Genomic DNA, 19,229 nt, shown 5'->3' with positions numbered 1-19,229 from the left:
TTCCAGGAATTCCTCCGGAAGTTCCTCCAGGAATTCCTCCGGAAGTTCCTCCAGGAATTCCTCCGGAAGTTCTTCCAGGAATTCTTCCAGGAATTCTTTCCTAAGTTCCTCCGGAAGTTCCTCCAGGAATTCATCCGGAAGTTCGTCCATGAGTTCCTCCAGAAGTTCCTCCAGGAATTACTCCGGAAGTTTCACCAGGAATTCCTTCGGAATTTCTTCCAGGAATTCCTCCGGAATTTCCTCCAGGAATTCCTCCCGAAGTTCCTCCAGGAATTCCTCCAGAAGTTCTTTCAGGAATTCCTCCAGGAGTTCTTCAAGGAACTCCTTCGGAAGTTCCTCCAGGAATTCCTCCCGAAGTTCCTCCAGGAGTTCCTCCGGAAGTTCCTCCAAGAAGTTCCTCCAGTTATTCCTCCGGGAGTTTCTCCAGGAATTCCTCCAGTAATTCCTCTAGAAGTTCCTACATTTATTCCTCCGGAAGTTCCCCCAGTACTTCCGGAAGTTTTTCTAGTAATTCCTCCGGAAGTTCCTTCAGTAATTCCTCCGGAAATTCGTACCGGAATTCTTCCGGAAGTTCCTTCAGGAATTCCTGCCGAAGTTCCTCCGGGAATTCTTCCGAACGTTCCTTCAGGATTTATCCAATATGCTCCACCAGGAATTCCCCCGGAAATTCCTCCAGGAATTCATCCGGAAAATCCTCCAGAAATTCCTGGAATTCTAGGTGGTCAATTCCAGTTTCCAGAGGAAGTCCTGGAGGAACTTCCGGAGCAATTCCTGGAGGAACTTCTGGAAGAATTCATGGAGAAACCTTCGGAGGAATTCCTGGAGAAACTACCGGAGGAATTCTCGGAGGAACCTCCGGAGGAACTCCTGGAGGAACTTCCAGATGAATTCCTAGAAGAGCTTCCGGAGGAATTCCTGAAGGAACTTCCAGACGAAATCCAAGAGGAGTTTCTGGAGTAACTTCCCAGAGGCACTTACGGAGAAATGTCCAAAGGAATTTCTTGACGATCTTTTTAAAAAAAACTAGTGGAGGAACTTCTGGAAGAATTCCTTGATAAATTTCTAAAGAAATTTTGGCGCTTGAACTGGTTTACGCCGATCCACTCCACCGCTGATCACTAACGGCGTGACGCCGCCGCCGCTGCCTGAAAATGATCTATCACGCCACCGCCGGTAAAGTATCAATCAGCGCACAGGTCTACCTGGAAGTACCCGGAAGGTGGCCAATTCGATCGAAAATCACCGAAATGGACTTCAGTATACTTGTTTTGCAAAATCATGAAGATTGACATGTCGCAAGATGGGTTCCAAGATTGAACGGATATTGGCCACTTCCCCAAGGGAACCAGGCCCTGGAAGCACCCGGAGGGTGGCCAATTCGATCGAATGTCGCCGAAATGTACTCCAGTGTACTTGTTTTGCAAAATCATGAAGTTTGACATACCGCAAAATGGATTCCAAGATTGGACGGATATTGGCCACTTCCCCAAGGGAACCAGGCCCTGGAAGCACCCGGAGGGTGGCCAATTCGATCGAAAGTCGCCGAAATGTACTCCAGTGTGCTTGTTTTGCAAAATCATGAAGTTTGACATGTCGCAAGATGGGTTCCAAGATTGTACGGATATTGGCCACTTCCCCAAGGGAACCAGGCCCTGGAAGCACCCGGTGGGTGGCCAATTCGATCGAAAGTCGTTGAAATGTACTCCAGTGTTCTTGTTTTGCAAAATCATGAAGTTTGATATGTCGCAAGATGGGTTCCAAGATTGGACGGATATTGGCCACTTCCCCAAGGGAACCAGGCCCTGGAAGCACCCGGAGGGTGGCCAATTCGACCGAAAGTCGCCGAAATGTACTCCAGTGTACTTGTTTTGCAAAATCATGAAGTTTGATATGTCGCAAGATGGGTTCCAAGATTGGACGGATATTGGCCACTTCCCTAAGGGAACCAGACCCTGGAAGCACCCGGAGGGTGGCCAATTCGACCGAAAGTCGCCGAAATGTACTCCATTGTACTTGTTTTGCAAAATCATGAAGTTTGATAAGTCGCAAGATGGGTTCCAAGATTGGGCGGATATTGGCCACTTCCCCAAGGGAACCAGGCCCTGGAAGCACCCGGTAGGTGGCCAATTCGATCGAAAGTCGCCGAAATGTACTCCAGTGTTCTTGTTTTGCAAAATTATGAAGTTTGATATGTCGCAAGATGGGTTCCAAGATTGGACGGATATTGGCCACTTCCCCAAGGGAACCAGGCCCTGGAAGCACCCGGTGGGTGGCCAATTCGATCGAAAGTCGTTGAAATGTACTCCAGTGTACTTATTTTGCAAAATCATGAAGTTTGACATGTCGCACGATGGATTTCGAAGCCGATCTGCCAGTGACCATTTTTTCCGGGAGGGAGGTAACCCCAGTACTCCCCGGAATATCTCCGGAACCATGGCCATAGCAAAAAAATTGACCTCGGTTCCTTCAACTATAGGAATTTTGTGATCGATTCCAGAAGATTGCTTGAAAATCCGTTAGAAATTGGCTGAGCAGCGTGGTTTTGAATTTTGAGTTTTGTCGTAAAATGGGGGTTGGGGACGTACGTGTTAATCATGTTTCTCTTGCACGCGCACGGTGGGGATAGGATTTGTTTTCATCGGGAAACGCTTTCGTCGTAATGACGACATCGAAGAACGAAGACTCCATACCATTATTCTTCCACCGGCAGCTATCATGTGAAAGTTCCTATTGTCAGATTTTCTGGATATGATATACTGCGCGGCGTTTGTAATGTTCCCAAATGGGTACTTGCACAAAACTTCACGCGGCGAATGACTGTCGAAAGAAAAGATATTTTAGTTACTAGATAAAGATTGTCGCTGTCGTCGCTGTCCGAAACATCTTTTGCTGGCGAGGATAGGGGAGCTAAATGTCAAAGATGGAAAATCCATACGATTTGACAGGTATGTACCACACATGTTTCGGACAGCAGAACAAAGGGAACAGTAGCGACAATCTTTATCTAGTAACTAAAATATCTTTTGTCGAAAGGCACGGCCGCGCCAAACGATACACCGCAATGTTATTCACCCATAAGAATCAAGTAAACGGGGTGCAGAAAGCGCGGCGGTACCAATCGTGAAGGGTTCGCCGTGTTGAAGGATAACAATCCCCATATTCGACCTTATGTCGTAACCCCTTTTTGAGCAGACTGTCATTACTGTATATCAAATGTAAACACAACATAACCAAACGTATAAATAAAAACGTGTTTTATTTCTCTCCTTAAATATTAAAGTTTAAATCCTTATTATCACGGAATAACCTGTTTCCCAATAGGTTATTGGCCCAGGTTTACGCGAGTTATCGGTTCGGTAGTGTTTATCGGTCGGGAAACGTAGAATCCGTGAGAAATGGAGGAGGAAAAGGATGTGTGCACCTGTTTGACGGGACCAACTTTTCGACGTGGAAGTATCGGATGGAGGTAGTTCTGGAAGAACACGATCTTCTGGATTTCATCACGACGGAGGCACGAGAGCGGAATGATCTGGTCGTCAAACCAGAGGACACGGCACAGGAAAAGGATCGCAAGGATAAGGAGATGGACAAGGTGAAAAAGCGGGAGCGCAAATGCAAATCGCTCATCGTTTCGCGGATATGTGACAGTCAAATCGAGTATGTGCAGGGGCACGATACGCCAAAAGCAATCTGGAGTGCACTATCCCGTGTGTTCGATCGTAAAAGCGTTGCGAAAAGAATGCATCTGAGTCGACAGCTGAAGGAGCTCAAACACGAGGGCGGATCGTTGCAGCAACATTTTATGAAATATGAATCGCTCGTTCGGCAGCTGCGCGAAATCGGAGCGGTGATGGCTGATGTGGATGTTGTCTGTGGATTGCTGCTCAGCCTGGGTGAAGAGTATTCAACTGTTGTGACGACGATGGAGTCGCTGCCGCAGCAAATGCTCACGTTGGATTTTGTGAAATGCCGGCTGCTGGACCAAGAAATAAAGCAGAATGCATCCGGTGGTGCTAGTACGATGGCAAAACAGGACTCGGCGGCGTTCAGTACCAATCCAAAAGGAAAGTTTTCCGGTAAACGGAAGAAATTCAAGTGTTTTTACTGTCAGAAAGTTGGCCATAAAGCTGGAGTGCCCGGATAAGGAAAAAGCGAAAGAGAAGCAGAAACCGAAGCCGACTGCTCATTTCACCAGGGAAAGTAAGGGTGTGTGCTTCGTCGGTGTTGAAAAAGCGTGTGCGATCAATAAAATCCAATGGTTCGTGGATTCGGGCGCATCGGAACACATAGTGAACAATCGAGAACTTTTGTACATCTCCGTCGGTTGGAGCAACCAATGGAAATTGCTGTTGTGAAGAACGGTGAAAGTGTCGTCGCCAAGTATTCGGGAACTATCGTCGTAAATTCCGTCGTTGATAAAAAGAAGATTGAATGTCAAGTAAAGATGTGCTCTACGTGCCCGAAGCACGGTGCAACTTATTCTCAGTAAGAAAAGTTGAAAGTGCGGGAATGTCAGTCGTTTTCAAAACGGAACGGTAAAATCTTAAACGATTCGAAAGTGGTCGCGGTTGGTAAACGTGGACATTTGTTGTACGAACTTGATTTCTATGCAGTTGACAAGTTGACCAAAGCGTCGTCACTGTACTCGTGCGGTGAGATTCGTAAATGTGACGAATTGTTGCATCGTCGGTATGGGCATCTGAGCCAGAAGAACTTGCTGTGCCTGGTTAAAACGAAATGGTCGAAGGAATGGACAAAACTCTGAAGAAGAAGAACAGTGAATCCGTCGTAGTTTGTGAATTGCGCGGCGAGGGTCGGCAAACCCGGAAGCCTTACGAAAAGGCACACGTCAGGAAGCGTTCGTCGCGAGTTCTCGAGTTGGTGCATACCGACGTTTGTGGACCGGTCACTCCCATAAGTCATCATGGTGCAAGGTACTTCGTGTCCTTTATTGATGATTGGAGTCGTTTCGTGAAAGTGTACCCTATTGCGACGAAAGATCAAGTACTACAGTGTTTCGAAGAATACACGGCTGTTGCAGAGGCGCAGTTTGGCCAGAAAATTTCTCGTATTCGCTGTGATAATGGTGGCGAGTACGGAAGCAACGCGTTCGTCAAGTTTTGTCGCTACAAGGGCATACAGGTGGAGTATACCGTGCCCTATACGCCGGAACAAAATGGGGTCAGCGAGCGCATGAACCGCACCTTGGTTGAAAAAGCTCGTTCGATGCTCGCCCAATGCGGAATCAGTAAGGGGTTTTGGAGTGAAGCGATTGAAACTGCTGCCTACTTAACAAATCGGATTCCGGCGAACGCGATAGAGTGTAAAAAGACGCCATTCGAGCTGTGGAGTGGATCGAAGCCAGATATCTCCAACTTGCGCGTATTTGGTTGTATTGCGCACTGCCATATTCCCAAGGAGCACAGGAAGAAGCTCGATAGTAAATCGTGGAAAGGTACATTCGTTGGGTATGCCAAGAATGGGTTCCGTGTATTCAATCCGAAGATTATGAAGGTGGTGATCGTTCGAGATGTGGTCTTCGACGAGAGAATCGATAGCGATGGCGGTGGTACTGTTTTTGCTCATAAGGAGCAACAAGTGTGCAACGACCTCTTAAGCATTCATCGTTGTGAGTCAAATGATTCGTTAGATAGTGTTATTACCGAAGTGTCTGGTGGCACACCCGATCATCAAGAGCGGTTGTCGGAAGGTGAAGTACACGCGAGTGATGAAGAGTTCTATGGATTCACAAGCTGCGACGATGATGAAGTTTTAGAGGATGATCAAGAAGCGAATGAAGAGCCGGAACTGGTGGAGCGAAGTCGTCGTATTCTGAAGCCTCCAGTGTGGCACAAGGATTTCGAAATGGACTTTGCTGGATTTGCTTTGAGTGCTATCGGATTTGTTGAGGATCTTCCGGATACCTTGCAGGAAATGCAGAAACGCGACGATTGGCCTAAATGGCAGAAGGCCGTGCAGGAAGAGATGGATTCATTGACTCGTAATCGAACATGGACGCTGATGCAGTTGCCTGCTGGGAGGAAGCCGATATCTTGCAAATGGGTTTTTAAGGTAAAACATGGTGCAAATGGAGAACCGGACCGCTACAAGGCAAGATTGGTGACCCGTGGGTTCACTCAGCGCTATGGGTATGACTATACCGAAACATATGCGCCTGTGGCCAGGCTGAATACCCTACGAGCGGTATTAGCAGTAGCAAATCAGCAACGACTATTAGTGCATCAGATGGATGTCCGGACCGCCTTCCTAAATGGTCAATTGGAAGAGGAAATATATATGGTCCAACCAGAAGGGTTTCAGCAGGGATCAGACCTGGTGTGCCGTTTGAATCGGTCTATTTATGGCCTAAAGCAAGCTTCGCGAGCCTGGAACGACCGGTTTCACCGGTTCGTGACCAGTATTGGATTCAAGCGCAGTGACAACGATCCATGCCTGTACATTCGGGAATCTGGAGAAGGTGTTCCTCGTTCTTTATGTGGACGATATTCTAATCGTCGGCCATAATTTGAAGGTGATCCGAATAGTAAAATCGCTCCTATCAAAAGAGTTTGAGATGGTGGACTTGGGTGCTGTGAGCAACTTCCTTGGCATACACATCGAGCGCGATGTGGACGGAAGGATTATGCGAATTGGTCAACAGGCATATTTGAAGGAATTGTTGAAGCGATTTGGCATGGACGAGTGCCGACCGGTGTCCACACCGATTGAATGTCATCTTAAGTTGCAGAAAGGAGAAGAAAGTCGACGTACCGATAAGCCCTACCGTGAATTAGTGGGTTGCTTGATATACGTGACCCTTGCAAGCAGACCTGATTTATCAGCTTCTGTGAACTACATGAGCCAGTATCAAAGCTGTCCAACAGAAGAGCACTGGGTGCACCTGAAAAGGATCTTGAGGTACGTTAAAGGAACGTTGAACCTGGTGTTGGAGTTTCGTGGTGACGATCGAGAAATGGCCCTGGCTGCCTTCAGCAACGCAGACTGGGCAAACGACGTGAACGATAGGCGTTATATGACCGGATATTTGTTCAAGATTTTCGGGAGCACGAGTGTTTGGCTAACTCGGAAACAGCCAACCGTATCCCTTTCTTCAACAGAAGCAGAGTTCGTCGCACTATGTACAGCCGCTTGTGAAAGAATATGGTTAGTTCGTCTTCTAACCGATTTGGGAATCAAAATTGATCGTCCGATTACTTACTATGAGGATAATCAATCTTGTGTACGAGTAGCGGAGGAACCTCGCGACAGCAGAAGGATGAAGCATGTAGAAGTCAAGTACTATTTCATTCGTGACCTGATTAAGAATCGGAGCATTCATTTGGAATACGTTCGTTCTGAGGATCAACTAGCCGACATTCTAACGAAGGGATTACCGACTGCAGCGTTCGTGAAGTTACGGGAGATGCTTGGTCTAATAGAATATAGGAATTGAGCAGGGATGTTGAAGGATAACAATCCCCATATTCGACCTTATGTCGTAACCCCTTTTTGAGCAGACTGTCATTACTGTATATCAAATGTAAACACAACATAACCAAACGTATAAATAAAAACGTGTTTTATTTCTCTCCTTAAATATTAAAGTTTAAATCCTTATTATCACGGAATAACCTGTTTCCCAATACGCCGCGTGCAATTTTGAGAAAATCAGGCAATACTATTTGTTCAAGTTTCCTTTTTCTCAGTGGCAGTTTTCGTTACCGTACCAATAGCCGTGATCAAAATGCGAAACCATTTTTAATTACCTGCTAATTACTGAAGATCACGTCCAGAGCCGTAGTGTGGTCTCTCAACGTCCATGACGGAACCTACATTGGGCGCCCCTTACTAAGGAATGTAAAATGTTCAGTATTTTATATTTAAAGAAATTGAATCTAAAACCTAAAAAAATTAAAGGTTTAGTTGTTCAGAGTTTTATAAGAATCTAGTACCAGAAAGTCTATGTGGATTTCAGAAAATCGCTTCTAAAATTTGACTGTTGGCCAAATATGTAAGAATCTAAAAGTTCATGGAAATTGCTGAAAGTTTTTCACTGATGTTGGTGGTTTTTAACCTCTACTCGATCTGTCGATGGTCGATGGTCAGAGTCGTTATCGACCCTAGGCGAATCAAGAACATCCCTGGAATGAGATGGTTGGTAACGGAATCGACATAGGGTTTCTTACTCCATTCCCGGCCTAACATGCGTACGACTTCTTCTTCTTCTTCTTCTTCTTCTTATTGGCATTACATCCCCACACTGGGACAGAGCCGCCTCGCAGCTTAGTGATCATTGAGCACTTCCACAGTTATTAACTGCAAGGTTTCTAAGCCAAGTTACCATTTTTGCATTCGTATATCATGAGGCTAACACGATGATACTTTTATGCCCAGGGAAGTCGAGACAATTTCCAATCCGAAAATTGTCTAGACTGGCACCGGGAATCGAACCCAGCCACCCTCAGCATGGTTTTGCTTTGTAGTCGCGCGTCTTACCACACGGCTAAGGAGGGCCCCATACGCGTACGACTGCATTATTTAATTGATATTTATGACAAGGAGCAACTTTTCTTGAATTTTCGTAGGCCGTGTAATACCGCAAAGGGGTTTCGATTGAAAAAGCTTTTATATGATTCAAATTAACGAGGTGAAGCACTCATTCCAGTCACAGCGATAGCTTTTCCGGCATACCCCAAGTCTCTTCGGCATACGCAATATTTTACTCATTCTCACTCTCTCGGGACGGCAGGAAATGCGATGTAAACAAAAATATGCACGTTCCACGACAACGTGATGCCAGATGGTATTATTCATAATAATTTTTATTTGTTCCGGACCGGATCAATTGGTTTCGTTGATGGGAGTATTATTCCGTTTCCGGCAATACAAGGTTGCAGTGTGCGCCGATGTGAAGGAGATGTTTTTGCAGATACAAATGCGTGCGGCTGATAAGCATTCGCAGCGAATCCTGTGGCGTGAAGATCCAAATCATGACCCGGACATCTTCCTGGTTGACGTAGCGACATTTGGGTCGACATGTTCACCAGCGTCCGCCCAATTTGTGAAAAATAAGAACGCGAGGGAGCACAGCGAATGCTTTCCCAGAGCAGCCGAAGGCATATTGCAGGGTACATACGTAGACGATTATCTCGACAGCTTTGGATCAGAAGAAGAAGCATGTCGTATTTCAGAGGAAGTTCGCCAGGTTTTCGATAATGGTGGATTTAATTTAAGGAACTGGATTTCTAACAATGAAGGTGTACTGCAGTACCTTGGAGAAACCCAAGCCGCTCACAGTAAAAGCCTGATGACAACGAGCAGCCATACGGAACGTGTGCTCGGGATGTTTTGGGACCCACTAACGGACGAACTCTCGTTCAGTACTCAAATGAGCGAAGAAGTTCAATCACTTCTGGAAACTGGCCGAATTCCCACGAAGAGGCAAGTGTTACGCTGCGTAATGTCTCTGTTTGATCCGCTTGGTTTACTGGCTACGTTCATAATCCATGGAAAGATTCTGGTGCAAGACTTGTGGCGGGCTGGAACCGGATGGGATGAAGAAGTCGCCGACAAGCAGTACACAGACTGGTCTAGGTGGATCAAGATGATCTCGTACATCACAAACGTTAAAATTCCTCGCTGCTATTTCTCCGAAGCATCAGCACAAACGTATAGAAATGCTGAACTCCACGTCTTCGTAGATGCCAGTTTGCTTGCGTACTCCTGCGCTCTGTATATACGTACAATTAGTGAAAATGGAACTCCTCAGTGTATTATGATCGCCGCGAAGGCAAAGGTAGCGCCACTTAAGCCGATGACTGTCCCGAAGCTAGAATTACAAGGATGTCTCCTAGGGACGCGGATGATGAATTTCGTACAAGCAAATCACTCGTTTCCTATCAGAAAACGAATCTTATGGACGGATAGCTCGGTCGTACTTTCATGGATCCGTGCAGACCCAAGAAACTATCGGCCGTTCGTGGCCAATCGAATTGGAGAAATCCTTGAGACAACCACGGCCGACGAATGGAGATGGGTTCCGTCAGAGTCTAACCCGGCGGACGAGGCAACAAAGTGGGGAAGTGGACCCTATTTTAGTAGAAACAGTAAATGGTTTCTTGGACCGGAGTTTTTACTCCTTCCGGAAGATGAATGGCCGAAATCCAGAAGCTCAGTAGTGGACACACTTGAAGAAGCTCGGTCTTCAGTTCTCATCCACACTACTTGGGAGCCAGTCATTACGTACGAACGATTTTCCAAATGGGAAAAGCTTCAGCATAGCATGGCTTACGTATTGCGATTTGTACGCAACGCTAGGAAAAAGGAAGATAAACACAGTGGTCGACTGTCGCAAAAAGAGATGAATGCTGCGGAGGTTCAAATCTTAAAGCAAGTTCAAATGGAAGTTTATCCCGACGAGGTGACAACGTTGAAATCCAACCAAGTATTACCGAAAAACAAGCAGGAAGCAATAGATAGATCGAGTGCGGTGCATCAACTAATGCCGATGATTGATGAACAGGGGTTAATGCGGCAAAACAGCCGGATTTCAGCGGCCAGCCATATCAGTAGCAGTGTGCGGTTTCCAATTATCTTGCCAAGAAAGAATCCGTGCACAGAACTTCTTGTCGCACGATATCATCGGCTCTACCGTCATGCAAATTCCGAAACTGTTGTGAACGAAGTTCGCCAACTGTTCGTCATACCGAGACTCCGTTCAGTGGTGAAAGCGGTCAGCCGAAGCTGTCAACGCTGTAAGGTTCGCAACGCTCATCCGACCATCCCTCCGATGGCTCCTCTACCACCATCGCGGCTAGCCATACATGTTCGTCCATTCAGCTACGTTGGAGTGGATTACTTCGGCCCGCTACTAATCAAACAGGGCCGTGCGAATGTGAAGAGGTGGATAGCGCTTTTCACTTGCCTGACGGTGCGCGCTGTTCACCTTGAAATGGCGTATAGTCTGTCAACGGCCTCGTGTATTTCGTGCATCCGTCGATTTGTCTGCCGCCGTGGTTCGCCGATAGAATTTTACAGCGACAATGCTACAAACTTTCACGGAGCCGAAAAACTACTGCGAGAGCAAATTAACGAAGGAGTTTCGGCGACGTTCACCAGTGTACACACGAAGTGGACCTTTATTCCACCAAGCGCTCCACACATGGGTGGTGCCTGGGAGCGACTAGTTCGCTCAGTCAAGCTAGCGATTGGGGATGCGTATACCGAAGGAAAACTCTACGATGAAGAACTGCAAACTGTTATCGTGGAGGCAGAGAGCATTGTTAACACTCGACCGCTAACGTACTTACCACTAGATTCTGCGGAATCAGAAGCTCTTACTCCCAACCATTTTCTGCTGGGCAGCTCGAATGGAGTCAAACAACCATGTGTAGATATGAAACATCAACAAGGTACATCTAGAGAAACATGGGGTCACATCCAGCTGCATCTTAATCGGTTCTGGCAACGCTGGTTAAAGGAGTATCTTCCCGTTATCCGGAAACAGGCCAAGTGGTTTACTGAATCTAGACCAGTACAGGACGGAGACCTGGTGATGATTGCGGACGAAGGCAAACGGAACGGTTGGGAAAGAGGGATTGTAATTGAAACAACCAAAGCGTCAGATAGTCACGTGCGACCAGGCTATGGTACGAACTGCGGGAGGAGTTCTCCGCCGACCTGTATCAAAACTGGCAGTACTCGAGGTAAGGAGTAACTCTGCGGTCTACAAAGACAGTGAACCGCACCCGGGGGAGGATGTTGCAACAAGCACCTCGAGAAAATTGGCAACACAGTCGGCTGAGCGCCAGGCGGCAAGCGGCCAGTCTATGAGTAGGGAGCTCTAGATGGAACGTCAACGATTAGAAATGACAGGTCAATGTCAATCTACCTCACGTGCAATAAGGTGTTTGGTGTGATAAATATATTGTTAATTTCTAAATAATTTGTTATTGCTACCTACGACTAAACTTACATACTAGCTTAATCTTATAACTGTACAGCTAGGAAAGGTAATTGTATTATAAATTATACTATGAACATGCAATACAGCCTAATTATAACTATTCAGGGTCATACTTAACCACACTCAATAGAGCAGTTGAATGCTGACCTGAAAGGCCATTCAAAAATAAAGCGTCACTGAAATGTGAGTAACTTATTAGAATTGTAAACTAAACTAAACTAAGATGAACTACATATTTACAGATTTGAAGCTCATAAACACGTAAAATATAGCTGTTCAAATATCGGTGCGGTCTTTCAATTCTCAGCGATTCAACAGATATGTAGTTTCTCAAACAAACGAAACAATTTCCATACATTCTTAAACAAAATTTTGGTTTTTTTTTGCCAGCATATTGTTGTGACCCAATCGAGATTTCTAGTCTCGACTGTTCGCCGCAATAATAATCAGCAAACTGATTCGCACTTCGTTTTGACACAATCATCCCCGAATGTTTTCGTGTTGAATTGAATCAATATATCTTACAATCTGTGCAATTCAACATCGCGCATATAGACAACCCATCATGCTTACACTGCTTGCACTTGCAAGGAAATATGGGATCGACTGGCTGCGAATGTGTATAAACCATTTCATGAGACAGTTTCGATCAGCTAATCGAGACTGCACCATCAATTGAGTGGACGGGCGTCCCACCACGCAGAATTGTGATCATTTCGATCCACAATAACATTATTCTTCTTGCGGGCGTCCCATCAACGCAGAGAAAGAAACACTTTAATGCGGGCGTCCCACCACGCAGAACTGTGATCATTTCGATCCACAATAACACTATTCTGCTTGCGGGCGTCCCAACGCAGAGGAAGAAACATTATCATTGTTGACCGACTTTTCATAGCGCTATAAGTGTTTCCAAATCGAGAAGATGTAATTTATGTTTCACAATGGCTTTCATATCGGAATAAAGCACATTCATAACTATATAATATCAGGAATCACGGCTATGTTGGAATACTCTTCAAAGGGTCAAAGACTTCTAATCAAAGGTAAATGAAAACATTTTATTCAAGATGCTAGGTGCATCTGATAGCTCGTGATTGTAGCGTTTGGCTGAATGCAGATGACATTACATTTTCTCTTCGCAAGATCCATCCAAAATTGCACCTTAAATTATCCAAAGGACTGTTGAAAAATATTCAAAGAGTACTCTGAACTTTCCAAACTTATCCAACCTCGTAGCTGACACTAGCCATCAACAAAGTAGAAAAATTCTGTCACACATTCGAGTCCATTACACTTAGATTCAAACAACAGTACGAATACGTGTTCTTGATAATTCAAACTACATAATGTAATAAACTAAAACTCTTGAACATTCTAACATTTAGTTTTCAAAATGAACTTGTTTTGAAAATAAAACTTAGAAGTTGGTAATTACAATTGGGAGCAACACGTTCTTATTGGTATATCTATCGCCAATCACACACTTGGTTAATCCATAAACAATCAAATCAAATTAGCGAGATCGGATCTAAGAAACTATTTATCTTAATAAACTGAAAGAGGCTTTGGCAAACAAGCATATCTGATGGGTTGCAACAAAAACGATATAAACCTACTTCATTCAATCAATTTGTGCATCATTACCCATCAGCCGACAAAACAAACTAAGATATTGTCCGTCTAAGACGAATTAAGTACCGTCCATTTAATTCCACCAGTTAATTTTCGTTATCTTTTCAGATACGTATTTCGACCACAACTGTGTGGTCGTCTTCAGTGTCTTGTACTTGACTCGACTTAGTACAAGACACTGAAGACGACCACACAGTTGTGGTCGAAATACGTATCTGAAAAGATAACGAAAATTAACTGGTGGAATTAAATGGACGGTACTTAATTCGTCTTAGACGGTTTAATACATTCCACTAAAAGAGCTTAATATATTTTCCTAAGATATTGTCGGCGTAGCACCAAGTTAGAATTTGGAAGTCGGGACTTCTGAACCGAACTTTCTTCCGAAGTTTTATTTGTCAAACTAATTGATGCGTTATTAAGCGCATCTTTAGGCGAATCCAGCGCACTACTTCCGAAGTTGGGAAAGTTGCCTGTATCTGGAGAAAAATCCAATTTCGGTATAAAAAGCGGTATATTTTTTCCGGATAGACAATAGTGAGATCGTCCCGCAGAAATAACTCTGTTTGACATAGTAATAAAGAGTGTTTATAAAAAAACTAAAACATAATCGTCACAAAGCTTCAAAGCTTCGAAGGCGAAACATACGGACAACACCAAGGGGATGACAATCTACGCCATCCATGTCACATCCTAACAAACAATTTAGGCTGCATTAGCTAGTTTTTTAGCTGAAGAAGGCTATTTTTGGTTGAATAAGCGCTCTATCCCCTTCCAATGTTTGTAAGGATCTTATCTGCTTTATCACAATAGATCTAACAAATGGTCGCAGTGATTAAAATACCCAACAAGGAAAAAAAAATCATAAGGGTTGTGTACAAGACACGACCGCCCGACGTAAACTACGTAAAACCGTTTGGTGAAATGAAGAACCTAGCAAGTCTCATTATTCATGAATATTACAAAATTATTCTTTTGATTACTTTTGAGACAACACTGGTTTCGAGCAATATTCAAAACATAAAATCCAACGATGGCAATATGTTGCAGTGTAGCGGTAAAAACATAGAGCCAGCATATGCATTTAAGTGAAATACTCTTGTGATATTCTGACTAACGAATGGTTGCTGTTGTGTTGGTGTTTAGGAATCCGCATGATCTGAAATCTGTCCTTTTCAGGGCATTAAATTTTTCATTGGAGGAATTTGGTTTGACGGAGAGTAAATTCATGAGATTGTTACGTTAAATCGGCAGCAGTAACGCAAAAATTCATTAGATTCAATCCATCATTTGACTTCTGCAGAGTTAGTGATTAAAAATCCATTGAAAGATAAAGATTAGGGTGGCTCAAAAAACACTTTTTCAAATTTTTTGATGGGCCGCCCTCTTATTCGGTTCTATTTGATGCCCTGATACTCTGGACAAAATTTCAGCCAAATCGGTAAACGTTTGGGTGGTGCTAAACTCGTTGGAAGTTTATATGGAAAAATGTATGCAGAAACATCCAAAAACAGTGATTTGCAGTTGGACGGCACAATTTACGATCAAGAAGCATGATACTCATTCAGTTCTTGTAGAATTAAATACAGAATGTTATGCTGAAAACCACGAGAAGATTAGAGTTTATTAGACAAAGATATTAGTATTTTACTGGAGTGTTGTAGGGGTGAATTTATTTCTTTTCAAAGGTAAAAGAAACGAAATTTGCTCAAACCCCACTTCAGAGAAATGCTAATAACTTAGCCGGGCAAACTCTAATCTTCTCGCGGTTTTCTGCATAACATTCTGTATTAAATTTTCCAAGATCTGAATGAGTCTCATGCTTCTTGATCGTAAATTGTGCCGTCCAATTGCAAATCACTGTTTTTGGATGTTTCTGCATACATTTTTCCATATAAACTTCCAACGAGTTTAGCACCACCCAAACGTTGACCGATTTGGCTGAAATTTTGTCCAGAGCATCAGGGCATCAAATAGAGTCGAATAAGAGGGCGGCCTATCAGAAAAATTGAAAAAAGTTTTTCCCATACTAATTTGAGCCACCCTAATAAAGATGCTATTAGCGTTTGAAATCTATCCTAATTTCGAAACGGTCTCGAATTTGGAAATTTCCGTTTTACACCCTGTATCTTCCCCTTAGACGTAGTTTACGTCAAAAAATTCGTCTCGGCTTAACCTTCGCTTCCACAAAATTGTAATCTTTCGATTGATTGTTAATAGTCCGCCTTCTCAACCACAAGCTGCAACAAAACCAAATAAGATCTTGAGAAAATTTCACCTGGCTGCCAATGATGCCATCCATACGAATTCATATTTGTAGCATCTCCTCCCAGGGCGCACTTGTGATTCTGCTACGGACGGCAACATTATTACGCCGCCAAGTGGTTAATTTGCTCTTTGAATAATATTCGCCTCACCTCTTCCTTTGTATAGGATGGTGGCCCTGAGAAGAACCGATTGAATCGTTCAGCAACTCCCCCGATACTGGGACCGCTCTCCGCGACATTTCTAATTAATGCCTCGCGCGCGCGGGAGAGCAGTTTTCTTATAATCAATAAAGATGGCTCATTAGTCCCGCCTCTACGTTGTCCGGTATGGCTGGAAATATTGTGTAAACCTCATACACTCACCAAAGGGGCGTGGCTACAGATTCAACTTTATTGATTACAAGAGTGCAGCTCTTCCGCGCGCGCGAGGCATTTCGTTCGAAATGTCGCGGAGAGCAGACCGTGGTACCACCTTCAGCATCGGCGGAGCTCCTACCGGAAATTTTATTCCCGGCGATGGTGCGGGTCGCGCGGTCGTCGTCATTAACATTAGCAGCGCTCAGTTTAAATTTTCTTGTATGAAGTAGGGGGAATGACGGCTTTGGCAGGTTTTGTGCTATTATTGTCAGGGGGGTTTTGTTGACCAAAATTCATGAAATTTGGCCACAATATTCTTTGATATGCAAAGAATGTGTAGGCCAAATTTGAGCATAATACAGAAAACCCCCCTGACAATAATAGAACAAAACCTGCCAAAGCCGTAATTTCCCCTACTAACGATTGGCTACCATCAATGAAAGTAGCTTTAAAGTCACAACTTGAGGCGAGATGAATTTTGATCAAAGTAAAACTTAATTGCTTGGTGATGGCAGATTGGAAGACTTATAATTTTATTAGATAGTCATCCATGTGAATACCTTTTTGCAGCTTCTCCGTTTGGCGCGCGCTCGTGATTCTACATACATACAGAAAACATACGATGATTCAACTCATTCATGAGTTTTAAGGTACTGAAATGCCACGAGCGCGCGGGAGAGCAGTTTTCTTATAACCAATAAAGATGGATCATTGGTCCCGCCTCTTTGTTGATCGGTATGAGTGCAAATATTATGTAACCGTAACACTCACCAAAGGGGCGTGGCTACATGTTTAACTTGATTGATTACAAGAAAGCAGCTCTTCCGCGCGCGCGAGCCATTTCGTTCGAGATGTCGCGGAGAGCAAACCGTGGTACCACCTTCGGCATCGGCGGAGCTCCTACCGGAAATTTTATTCCCGGCGATGGTGTGGGTCGCGCGGTCATCGTCATTAAAATTAGCAGCGCTCAGTTTAAATTTTCTTGTATGAAGTAGGGGGAATAACGGCTTTGACAGGTTTTGTTCTATTATTGTCGGGGAGTTGGGTTTGTTGACCAAATTTGATGAAATTTGGCCACAATATTCTTTGATATGCAAAGAATGCTTAGGCCAAATATGAGCATAATTAGTTACAGAAAACCCCCTGACAATAATAGAACAAAACTTGCCAAAGCCGCAATTTCCCCTACTAACGATTGGCTACCATCAATGAAATAGCTCTTAAGTCACAACTTGATGTGAAATAAATTTTAATCAAAGTAAAACTTAATTGCTTGGTGATAAAAGATTGTTTTCCGTCGGTAGTAGAATCACGAGAGCACGATCAGAGAAAGACTTATAATTTTAGTAGATAGTCATCCATGCGAATACATTTTTGCAGCTCGCGCGCTCGTGATTCTACTACCGATGGCAACATTCTGCTGTCGCCAAGCGATTATAATTTGCATTTTAGAAAAAAATCGTCTCGGCTTAACCTTCGTTTCTACAAAATTGTAATCTTTGGATTGATTGTTAATAATACAAATTCATATTTCTAGCATCTCCCCCCGGGGCGCACTCGTGATTCTGCTATTCTGCTTTGAATAATTTTCGCCTCGCCTCTTCCTTTGTACAAAATGGTGGCCCTGAAAAGAACCGATAAATTTCAAATGATGAAACGATTCACACCACGGGCTGGAATACAATTAGCTCAGCAACTCCGCCGGGATTGCTCTCCGACACATTTCCCTCGCGCGCGGGGGAAAGCAGTTTTCTTATAATCAATAAAGATGTCCCATTAGTCCCACCTTTTTGTTGTCCTGTATGAGTGCAAATATTGTGTAACCGTAACGCTCGCCAAAGGGGCGTGGCTACATGTTTAACTTGATTGATTACAAGAAAGCAGCTCTTCAGCGCGCGCGAGCCATTTCGTTCGAACTGTCGCGAAAAGCAGATTGAGGTCCCACCATCGGCATCGGCGGAGCTCCTACCGGAAATCTTATTCTCACCGATGGTGTGGGTCGTGCGGTCGTCGTTATCAACATCAGCGCTTAAATTAAATTTTCTTGTCTGAAGTACTAACGATCGGCTACCATCAATGAAAGTGGCTCTTGGGAGCATCCACAAATTACGTAACGCTTAGAGGGGGAAGGGGGGTCGGGCGAAATGTGACGACCCATACATAATTTTTAAATGATTCATACAAAAAGTGTGACATAGGGGGGAGGAGGGGTTGAAAATGCCCCCAAATGCGGATCTTCCCTTAATGTGACTTGGGGAGGCACTACACACCGTGTTATTTCTCCTATCTTTTATCTCTTTCTAACATTGTCACCTCGTAATTTTGGAGTGGCGTATTTCGGTTTTTAGTTGTTTGATGTAACTGTAAATGTATCAGCATGTAGATTGCGAGTAAGCACGCGCCGGTGATACTTTTTCAAAATCATATTTGTTGTAGAAAAAAAATTAAGCATTAATGATAATCAATAGTATCAATAGAATTGGCAAATTGCTGAAGGGTTTCCGAATCGATTGATAAGTAAATGTCGAAAATCCATCGAAAGATAAAGATGGATTTTCGACAATAGCTATTAGCGTTTGAAATCTATCCTAATTTTTGTGACAGTCTCGAATTTGGAAATTTCCTTTTTAAACCCTGTATCTGAGTCTTCCCCTTAGACGAAGTTAACGTCAAAAAATCTGTAGCAAACATCAATACTGACGCCATACAATTTTCTTCAGTCATAATGCGAATCAATTGTTTGCATGGTCTCCTTCCGATACTTGCTTGGGATTCAAGTACTGACGTTAGCGTTCCGCTTTGAATAAAGTTCATCTCGGAACCGATTTCTTTTTCAATCATCAACAGGAAAAATAAAAAATTAGAGTCTCGCGGGAAAATTTCATCTTGTGCCGACAACATCCAAATCGTTGCAAATGCCACATCAGTGAATAAATTGCTGTAGGAAGCTTCCGATGACAGCCTATGCTCAGACCGGCACTAATGCTATGATTCCGCTACCAATG

General features: G+C 43.9%; 1 protein-coding gene across 3 annotated transcripts in view; it reads right to left on the bottom strand.

Annotated features, from left to right (window-relative positions):
- LOC134225623 (uncharacterized) overlaps positions 1 to 19,229 on the bottom strand; it is a 41,897-nt gene that overhangs the window by 21,600 nt on the left and 1,068 nt on the right. The window contains exon 2 of one of the 3 annotated variants that reach the window (XM_062705836.1): positions 7,767 to 7,848. The exons of the other annotated variants lie outside the window; for them this stretch is intronic. The gene's annotated coding sequence lies outside the window, so the exon portion shown is untranslated. The remainder of the gene's footprint in view (positions 1 to 7,766; positions 7,849 to 19,229) is intronic. 3 annotated transcript variants of the gene reach the window in all.

Source organism: Armigeres subalbatus, chromosome 3 (assembly GCF_024139115.2).
Source record: "Armigeres subalbatus isolate Guangzhou_Male chromosome 3, GZ_Asu_2, whole genome shotgun sequence".
NCBI lineage: Eukaryota > Metazoa > Arthropoda > Insecta > Diptera > Culicidae > Armigeres > Armigeres subalbatus.
Note: the sequence above shows the minus strand (reverse complement) of the source record. Positions and strands in the feature narration are given on the sequence as shown.